The sequence below is a fragment of the Carlito syrichta genome, unplaced genomic scaffold (assembly GCF_000164805.1).
Source record: "Carlito syrichta isolate Samal-C Ts95f unplaced genomic scaffold, Tarsius_syrichta-2.0.1 Scaffold308161, whole genome shotgun sequence".
NCBI classification, from domain to species: Eukaryota; Metazoa; Chordata; class Mammalia; order Primates; family Tarsiidae; genus Carlito; species Carlito syrichta.
In genome coordinates, this window is record NW_007252257.1 from 181720 (window position 1) to 191586 (window position 9867).

Genomic DNA, 9867 nt, shown 5'->3' on the forward strand with positions numbered 1-9867 from the left:
ACTTCCTGCACGTCCCAAAAGGCACCCCGCGTTGTAGCATGGAACTGAGGAGGCTGGCTCTTCTGCACACTCACAAAAGCCGCGTCTGGAACGGTGGATCATTGCAGTTGGAACAGACCATCTAGGAGCAAAATAGAACTAATAGCCAGAAGCTAAAATCCCTGGCTTGTATGCACAGCAAGAAGACTCATGTCCTTGTCATGGAATGCTTTATGCTTTGTGTACACCATACTTCTCTGTGTCCTTTAGTAGCATGTGAACTACATAGGGAGACAGAAGTAAACACACGAAAATAACGTGACAATTAAGTAATTTTGAAAGGGTCCTTGGGACTTATAATGAAAGGAAAAATTAGGCAGGGAGATTTAGGACATAGATTGGGTACAATAGTTAATCGCCTAGAATTCGGGGAGGCAAAGGTGTAGGTGAATTGAGGGTAAAGGTAGGCGAGGAGGGAATGATCAGAGGAACAGAGACTGAAGAGTCCCATACACAGTCAACAAACAAGTGTCAGCTAACTTGGTATGGCTGATCACTGAATCTCTGCACCAAACAGGTTGGGAAAGCCACTCCAGCCCTGAGCAAATGGGTCAGGTTTACCTGAACTGATTACCCTCTGTGGACTTTTTTTTTTTTTGTTGGAGTGCAGTGGCACGCTTACAGTCACCCCAGCATCCACATGCTGGGATCAGGCTATCCTTACCCCTCAGCCTTCCAAGTAGCCGGAACTACAGGCGCGGGCTACCACGCCCTGCTAAGTTTTTTATTTTTATTGTAGAGATGAGGTCTCACCAAGTTGCCCAGGCTGTTCTTGAACCCATGGGCTCCGGCAATCCCCTCACCTCGACCTCCCAAAACGCTGGGATTATAGGCTTGAGACACCGCTCTGACTGTGGACCTTTTAATAAAGTGGATGTGTACAAGTTCTACCAGCCACCCAGAGTAGGCTGCCCTGTTCACCCCAAAACAAAACCAGCCTCAGCATTCGGTTGTGTTCAGTACTGGCTGTCATTGGCAGACCTGCCCAGTTTTGATTCTCCTACAATTTTGATTGCTGCTTCTGCCAACTGGTTGGTGACAGGGTCTGGTAGATCCCAGCTGGTTTTGTGTTTCCTCTCTCCACTCTGGCCAGTTAAAGGGCAATGAGAACACAGAGATTCATTTCTGGTGAGACTCTGCTGGTCACCTTATAGACACATCAAGAAGGCTCTTGCTTTTCATTGTTTCATTTCTTCATTCAACATAGGCCAGGCATGGTGGCTCACACATGTAATCCCAGCACTTTCGGAGGATGAGGTGGGAGGAATATTTGAGCCCAGGAGTTCGAGACCATCCTAGGCAACTAGTGAGACCACACCTCTAGAAAAAAAATCAGAAAATTAGCCAGGCATGGTGGCGTGCACCTGTAGTCCCAGCTACTTGAAAAACTGAGGCAACCAGGGCCCTTCATGGTGCACCAGCTGCGGGTCCGCCAGGGACTGCGAAGCTAAGCAGGGTTGCTGCCGTTCAGCGCTTGGATGGGAGACCGCCTGAGGAGCGCCGCCCTGTTCCAGGTTCTTCCTTGCTTTGCCGGGCTCGGTGGCTCAGCCCGTAATCCCGCGATTTAGGAGGCTGAGGTGAGTGGATTGCCTGAGCCCACGGGTTCGAGACCCACGTGGGCAACTTGGCAAGTCCTCATCTCTACAATAAATCAAAAATTAGCCGGACATGGTAGTGCGCGCCTGTAATTCCAACTACTTGGAAGGCTGAGGAGGAAGGATCGCCGGAGCCCAGCAGGTCGAGGCTGCGGTGGCCGGGAGCGGCCACTGCACTCCAGTCTGGGCGACAGAGTGAGACTCCAACTCAAAAAGAAAAAAGAAAAAGAAAAGCTGAGGCAGAGGATTGCCTGACGCAGGAGGTTGAGGGTGCGATGAGCCATGATCATGTCACCACATGCCTGGGCGACAGAGTGAGACCCTGACTCAAAATTAGATAGATAGACAGACAGTGTGTTCTTGGTGCTAAAGACACAGCAGTAAATAAAAGAAACACCTGCAGTTAGAAGTTTATGTTTCTAGAGGAGAAAATAAATAATAAAACAAGTATATGCTGGGCTCGATGGGTCAGCCTGTAATCCTGCGCTTTGGACCCACCTGGACAAATTAGCTGGGCGTGGTACTTGGAAGGCTGAGCGGAAGGACTGCCAGAGCTCAGCAGGTCGAGGCTGTGGTGGCCGGGAGCGGCCACTGCACTCCAGTCTGGGCGACAGAGTGAGACTTCAACTCAAAAAAAAAAAAAAAAAAGTATGTAAGATAATTACAAGTAGTGGTAAATGTTGAAAAGAAAACAAAACAGAGTGGTCAGCAAAAGACTTTCTGAGGAGGTGATCTGAACTAAAACCTAAATCAGGAGAAGGAGCCAGCCAGGCCAAACTTAGGGAAGAGAAACATTCTAGACACAGGACAATGGGTGTGAAGACCCTGTTACTGAACAAGCTTGGCTGCTTGAGGAACAGAAGGCAAGGAGGCTTCAGCACAGTGAGTGAGGCTGAAGCATTAAACAGGAAGCTAATCATGTTGTCTGGATGTAAAGTGCAAAGAAAGATAATAGTAAAGAACTTGAGGAGTTTTTTAAGCAACCTATTTTATAGAGAATGACTTGAATGGAGCAGAAATAGAACAAGGAGAAGCCAGAGGACAGCATGGGGATGGTGGTATGTGGATTAGGGTGGTTCTACGGAAATAGAAGTTGAAAGGTTTCAGGAGATTTTCCTGAGGTGAAGGTGTGAAGAAAGGTAGCAAACTAGATGATTCCTAGGTAAGCAACAGGAGGGATGCTAGGCACAGGCAACCCTTCCGCCTCAGTCTTCCAAGTAGTTGGAACTACAGGAGCATGCTACCACACCCGAATAATTTTTTGATTTTTATTGTAGAGATGAAGTCTCACCAAGATGCCCAGGCTGTTCTCGAACCCATCGGCTCAGGCAATCCCCTCAACTCGGCCTCCCAAAGTGCTGGAATTATAGGCTTGAGCCACCACGCCCAGCCTTTTATTTGTTCTTTAGAGGTGGGTTTCTTGCTCTGATGCCCAGGCTGGAGTGCAATGGCACAATCATAACTCACTTCAGCCTCGAACTCCTGGTCTTAAGCAATCCTTCTGCCTCAGCCTCTAGATAGCTAGGATTCCAGTTGTGAGCCACTGCACCTGGCTAACAGTTATTATTTGTTGATGTTGCTTTCTTCTGAATACAGTGGAAGCAGATGGAATAATTATCAAAGCTGGCTACTAGAGGAGAGGGAAGGGACAATGGAGGAAGACTAACTGAGCACAGTTTTCTGAACCAGTAGGAGGAGTTTAGTTGTCAGGGAAGGGAGGAAGGACATTCCAAGGAAAAATGAAGTTGAAAGGTCACAAGGCAATGAAGAACTGAACCATTTAGGAAACAAGCAGATATTGAATATTGTTAAAGGGACAAGAGGTAAAGCTGGTGTCAGAGTTCATAAGCCATGCTGAGACATTCTGATTCATACGCTCATAGACAGTGGGGAGCCAGTGAAGGATGTTAAGTGGGTGGAAGGGGGGAGTCATGACTTAGGGAGGGAGGGAGGTGCAACTGGGGGTGGAGAGATCAATTAGAAGGATGATGTGGTAATACAGGTGAGAGATGATGGTAAAGGCCTAAACTAAGTCAGTTCAAGTGGATAGAAAGAAAGAGGCATATTTGAGAGATATTTAAAGGGACAAGTGACAGAATTAGATTGTGTTTGGATGGGGGCTGGGGTTAAGGATTTACCCAGGGTTTATGACTTAGGCTTGGTGGCTGGAGTCAATGCTGACTGAGATAAGAAAATGCATCCTGGAGAAGGAGTGAGAAGCTTTACTTAGGTTAATATTTAATCTGCTTTAGTCTATCTCCAACTGAAACCTGAAGGAACTGAACAAGAAATAAGTTTTGTTCTCTTTTTACAATAAAATAGCTTTCACCTTTTTTCTGGTAATATCAATAATGCATGCCTATTGCAGTAAATAAAATCAACTAAAGTACAAAGATAAAAGCCATCTAATATCCTATCCAGAGATGCAGCTAAATGTTGGCATGGGGAAGGAAATAAATCATGGCTTGAACCTGGGAACTGAGCCCAGAAGGCACTGGGTCCTGCAGGCACTGAACAGGAACGAAACCAGATTTTAAAACTTAACATCTCGCTTGGTGGCTCAGCCTGTAATCCCGCGCTTTGGGAGGCCAAGGTGAGTGGATTGCCTGAGCCCGCGGGTTCAAGACCCACCTGGGCAACTTGGTGAGACCTCAACTCTACAACAAAAATCAAAAAATTAGCCGGGCGTGGTAGCGTGCCCCTGAAGTTCCAGCTACTTGGAAGGCTGAGGCGGTAGGATCGCCGGAGCCCAGCAGGTCGAAGCTGTGGTGGCTGGGAGCGGCCACTGCACTCCAGTCTGGGCAACAGAGTAAGACTCCAACTCAAAATAAAATAAAATAAAACACAAACATCTCAGTTCTTCAGAGAGCTCTCTTAGTGATACCAAATAGGCACCAAATCTTTATTCAATCCCAAGTATGTATAACTTTGCCATTGGCACTCAGGAAAAAGACAATGAGGCAAGGGTGTAAACCAGAACATAGACCTTGACTGGAATGCTCCTGTAAACTCTTGGAAAGCTGGGATGCTGTCTTGTTTATATATTCCCAAAGTACCCAGTGTGATACCTATGGGTTGTCTGATAATGTATTGAATGAATTAATAAAGCCAACTAAAGGCCTAAGGTCCTAGAGTGTGGGTCAGTCTCAGAGACAATAGGGGTCAGACACAATTTCTTTCTCCTTCTTAATAATCCAGTCATCTTTCAAGCTATGTCATCACTTGTTTTTTTTACAAACAGAAATCTTTATATATGAGGGAGACAGCAATCTATGTCAGTTAACTAGGCTGCCAGCTTGCCTTCATGGATTTTCTCTATCTCTAACTAACAAAGTACATTCTAGACACTGCCATAGATGTGATAATAGTTCAAGAGATGTATACAAATGAGGAAATAGCATCAGGAGTTTCTGAATCACCACTGGTGAGTGGGCACTACCATCTGACTGCCCCATGTAAAAATGGAAGAGCTACCACACAGCTGTGCTAATGACCAGTTCATCTTTTCTGACGTTACTACCAGAGGTTGCTTTCCATGATTCTTCCTCCAAAAGAAAAGGGTTAATTTCCCTTAATAGCCTAATGTGGATTTTTCTTTTTCTTTTCTTTTTTTTTTTGTGTGTTGACTCTCACTCTGTCACCCAAACTGGAGTGCAGTGGCATGCTCACAGCTCACCACAGTCTCGACCTTCTGGGCTCAGGTGATCCTTCTGCCTCAGCCTCTCAGCAGGTGCCACCACACATGGCTAATTTTTTGACATTTTGTAGAGATAGGGTCTTACTATGTTGCTTAGGCAGGTCTTGAACTCTTGGGCTGAAGCAATCCAGTGTGGATTTTTTTAATTCCATGAGGAAAACAGATGTATTCCTTATGAGATAAATCACACAAGCTTGTTGAAACAGCATGTAAAATTATAAAGGAATAAGATAAAAATCACCTGAAATTCAGATAACCACCTTTAACATTTTGATGTCCCTCCTCTCATACAATTTTTTATGAATGTAGACACATATAAATGTTGGACTTTTCACACTGAATTTTGCATTTGTGAATTATTCTTAATATATATTATTTTTTAGAGCAGTTTTCAGTTCACAGGAAAGTTAAGCAGAGTGTACAGAGATTTCCAATAGGCCACCTGCCCCAGTACATGTACATATATCCACACCCGTTTTCTTTCTTTCTTTTCTTTTTTTTTTTTTTTCTTGAAAGCAGAATTTATTGAGAGGACGGAAAAGCTCCCTCAGTGGGAGGGGACACGAGGGGGTGCCCATCTACCCTCATTTTAAACATCCCTCACCAGAGTGGTACATTTGTTGCAATTGATAAACCTGCGTGGACACATTACACCTGAAGTCCATAGATTACATTAAGGTACATTCAGGGGTGTTTTGTTGTTGTTGTTGTTTTTGTTGTTGTTGTTGTTGTTGTTTTTGAGTTGGAGTCTCACTCTGTCGCCCAGACTGGAGTGCAGTGGCCGCTCCTGGCCACCGTAGCCTAGACCTGCTGGGCTCCGGCGATCCTTCTGCCTCAGCCTTCTGAGTAGCCAGAATTACAGGCGCGCGCTACCACGCCCGGCTGATTTTTTGATTTATTGTAGCGATGAGGTCTCGCTGCCCAGGCGGGTCTCGAACCCGCGGGCTCAGGCAATCCACTCACCTCAGCCTCCCAAAGGCGCGGGATTACAGGCTGAGCCACCGAGCCCGGCTTACTCAGGGTTTTGATGTTATTTTTTAAGGACTTTTTAAACTTGGTGACCTATAGTTCTTCATGGGGTAATTAATTTATTACCTGGTAAGCAAACTAGCACTTGATTTTGTTTTGCTCAAGTCTATTCCTCTTTCTGAGTTTACAGGGCATACCTTAGTCAATTTTCAATACTTAGTAAACTTTTGTTACAATTTTATACTCTTAAATTTCATTCCTTCCTACCTTCATTCTTTCAAATGGAAAATTCCCAGGCTTCCCAGACTCTCATAATACTACAGCTTCTCTTTTTGGCCTCCATGACCAATGAATAGCTTTTTTGACCATCTTTAGGCAATTATGTTTTCCTTAAGGTCCAGATGGTTTGATGCATCATGGTAAAATGCAAATGGTAGGATTGAATTTGTGTGTGTGTGTGTGTGCCCGCGCCTTTTCAATATTGCTTAGCTTTGGGATTCTTTGAGGCCACAGGAAAATATTCAGGTAGTTGGTAGTGAATCCAAGCCATCTTCCTAGGCTTATAAATTACATCTCAGAGCCAAATTACACTGTAAGTATAATTTTCTCCGAAGTCTAATTCACATTTATTTACAATGAGGCTAATTTTTCACTCTCTGATCCAGCCTCTTGAGGTTTTTCCTTATTTTATCTTATTTTAATGGAGTCTCACTCTGTTGCCCAGGCTGGAGTACAGTGGCACGATCATGATTCACCACAGACTCAACTTCCTGGGTTCAGGTGATCCTCCTATCTTAGCATCCCAAGGAGCTGGGACTACAGGTGTGTACCACCACACCTAATATTTTAATTTTTTTTGTAGATACTAGGTTGCCTAGACTGGTCTTGAAACTCTGGGATCAAGCAATCCTTCAGCCTCAGCATCCCAAAATTCTGGGATTACAAGTGTGAGCCTCCATACCCTGTCAATTTTTCCTTTTTTAAAAATTCCAGTCAACAGTTGGGCGTGGTGGCTTATGCCTGTAATTCTAGCACTTTGGGAGGCCGAAGCAGAAGGATTGCCTGGGCTCAGGAGTTCTTACTATGTTGTTCCACTATGTCCAGCCAGGACAACATAGCGAGACCTCATTTCTACAAAAAAATAAAATGATATAAATTTTTTAAAAATTCTTTTTTTGTTTGTTTTTTTGAGTTGGAGTCTCACTCGGTCGCCCAGACTGGAGTGCAGTGGCCGCTCCCGGCCACCGCAGCCTTGACCTGCTGGGCTCCGGCGATCCTTCCGCCTCAGCCTTTCGAGTAGCCGGAATTACAGGCGCGCGCTACCACGCCCGGCTAATTTTTTTTAATTTATTGTAGAGATGAGGTCTCGCCTGCCCAGGCGGGTCTCGAACCCACGGGCTCAGGCAATCCACTCACCTCAGCCTCCCAAAGGCGTGGGATTACAGGCTGAGCCACCAAGCCCAGCTTAAAAAAATCTTTAAAAAAATTCCCACCAGATTGATATTTCTCTACAAAGAAAACTGTAGTGATGTGTATACCCAACTTTTTTCATATGTTTGTATGACCATATAGCATATTAAAACCTTAGATGAAACTCAGGCCCAGGGACTGAGTAACCTGTAGTTCTTCTTGAGGTAATTAATTTATTACCTGGTAAGCAAAATAGAACTTGATTTTGTTTAGCCTAAGGTATATCCTCTTTCTGAGTTCAGAGGATACATCTTAGTCAATTATCTATATTTGGTAAAAGGCTCAGGGAAGCTTACCTTTTGTTTTCCATATCTAACATTTTTTCTTGCCTAAGGAAAAGCAATTTTCTTTTTTTTTGAATTGGAGTCTCACTTTGTCACCTAGGCTGGAGGGCAGTGGCACGCTCATGGCCACCACAGCCTTGACCTGCTGGGCTCAGGTGATCCTTCTGCCTCAACCTTCCAAGTAGCTGGAACTACGGGAATGCGCCACTACACTCAGCTAATTTTTGATTTATTGTAGAGATGAGGTCTCACCAAGTTGCCCAGGTGGTCTCAAACCTGCAGGCTCAAGCAATCCTCTCATCTCGGCCTCTCAAAGTGTTGGGACTATAGGCGTGAGCCACCACACCTGGCCTAGGAAAAGCAATTTTAATGACTTCTCTTACAGAGGTCTTTCCAGGACTTTTTAAAAAAACAAGTTTTCATCTGTGATTCCCTCTTTCCCAGACTTAACTTATTTTAAGACATTCTTTCTGTCTTAAATCCAGACTTATTTATTTTAAGGCATTCTTTCTGTCTTAAATCCAATCTGATGAAATCCAATTCATCAGCCACTGCCCTAGTTAATGTCATCCTTACTTCTCACCTATAATTGCACTCTAACAAGTATATACTCCTCTGTTCTTTCCTCTGCAACCAGACCAGTCTTCCTAGAAAGATGCTATAATTATGTTATTACTCTGCTCAAAAAAGCTTCTATATTTCCCTGTAACAGAGACTGCTAACTACTGTTCAATATCCATTTCCCCTTTTACTTTAGTAACAGAATCCTGATTTTATTCTGGATAGTAGTGAGTGTACCAAGCTGAAAGACCAGTTTCTGGCTTCCCTGCAGTTTGAGGTATGCACTGAAACAAGCAGAATTCATTGGATGGGCTTCCAGGAACACTCCTTAAAGAGGTGGTGATTCATCTGGGAGATGCACATTACTGTTTCTCCACCCCTTTTTCTTTATTTGTGTCTAGGAAATCAACGTGATACTTGGCACTCCAGTCACCATTTCAGACCACAAGGAAACGCTGAGGATGAAAGTCATGACTAAGAGAACAGAACAGAAAGTAGAATGAGTGTGAAGACTGTGGCGTCTTCATAGTAGTCGTGGACTGTCTCCAGACTGCTTTTATGTGAGAGAGAAATAAATTATAATTTTGTTTACCCATTTACATGGCTTTTCTTTTTTTTTTTTTTTGAGTTGGTGTCTCACTCTGTCACCCAGGTTGGAGTGCAGTGGCACACTCACAGTCACCATAGTCTCAGTCTGCTGGGCTCCGGGGATCCTTCCACCTCAGCCTTCCAAGTAGCTGGAACTACAGGTGCACGCTACCATGCCCAGCTAATTTTTGATTTATTGTAGAGATGAGGTCTCACCAAGTTGCCTGGGCAGGTCTCGAACCCGTGGGATCAGGTAATCTACTCACCTTGGCCTCCCAAAGCGCTGGGATTACAGGCTGAGCCACAGAGCCTGGCCAGCATCCTAGAACTTTCATAGTATGGTTCTAAATTTAAAAGGAGATTAAAATATTATGCAGATAGATTTTTTTTTTTTTTTTTTTTTTTTGAGTTGGAGTCTCACTCTGTCACCCAGAATGGAGTGTAGTGGCCGCTCCTGGCCATCGCAGCCTCGACCTTCTGGGCTCCAGTGATCCTTCCGCCTCAGCCTTCTGAGTAGCCGGAATTACAGGCATGCGCTACCACGCCCGGCTGATTTTTTGATTTATTGTAGAGATGAGGTCTTGCTGCCCAGGCGGGTCTCGAACCCGCGGGCTCAGGCAATCCACTCACCTCAGCCTCCCAAAGGCGCGGGATTACAGGCTGA